This window comes from Neophocaena asiaeorientalis, unplaced genomic scaffold (genome assembly GCF_003031525.2).
Source record: "Neophocaena asiaeorientalis asiaeorientalis breed wild unplaced genomic scaffold, Neophocaena_asiaeorientalis_V1.1 scaffold312, whole genome shotgun sequence".
Lineage (NCBI taxonomy): Eukaryota > Metazoa > Chordata > Mammalia > Artiodactyla > Phocoenidae > Neophocaena > Neophocaena asiaeorientalis.
Genome location: NW_020174707.1, coordinates 1,221,797 through 1,222,461, shown reverse-complemented (window position 1 = coordinate 1,222,461; position 665 = coordinate 1,221,797).

Here is a 665-nt window from a genome sequence, read left to right as displayed (position 1 = left end):
GCTCTTGCAGCTTGTTTGGAACACAAAATAATTCGTTCCTATGTCAGCATGTAACTTGGGCCTACCTTCCCTTCTGAGGCAGCGGCACAGTCCATGCAGCTCAATAAATAGGACTTAGAACCTTGCAAAGCCTAGTGAGTAAGGAATTACCAGTCTGGCCTATGTCACATGTTCTCCCTGCTAACTGCTAGAAGAATGAAGATGGAACTCCAAAGCTAGATACGGGCATTCCCGTGTTCCCTCTCACTGGTTTGGTTAATTGGTTATCCTGTTAACTGGCAGAGGTTTTGGTTTCCTCTGGATCGCTTGCCTTCTGAAATCCGGTAAGGACCAGACGTCAGCAACTTTAGGGGGGAATGTCCTCTGGAGGAAAGACCTGGAACTCCAGCAATGCACATAATTACACACGCTTGGTTCTAGAGAGGACATAGAATAAACAGGCTTTTAACAATCCCCATGGCCGTGCCAGACAACAGAGGTTTTTCTAAGACCCCTCCTCCCACCAAATTCTGGGCTCCAAGGTAGAGGATGAGCCCACAAGATCTTGGCTGCTAAGAGGAAAGGAGGCGTGGGAAAAAAATGCTACCAGAGTCAAAGCCCAAACAGACATTTCCTTCAATGTTTGACTCATTGGTTTAATTTTTAAATGCAGCTCTGGTTGATAA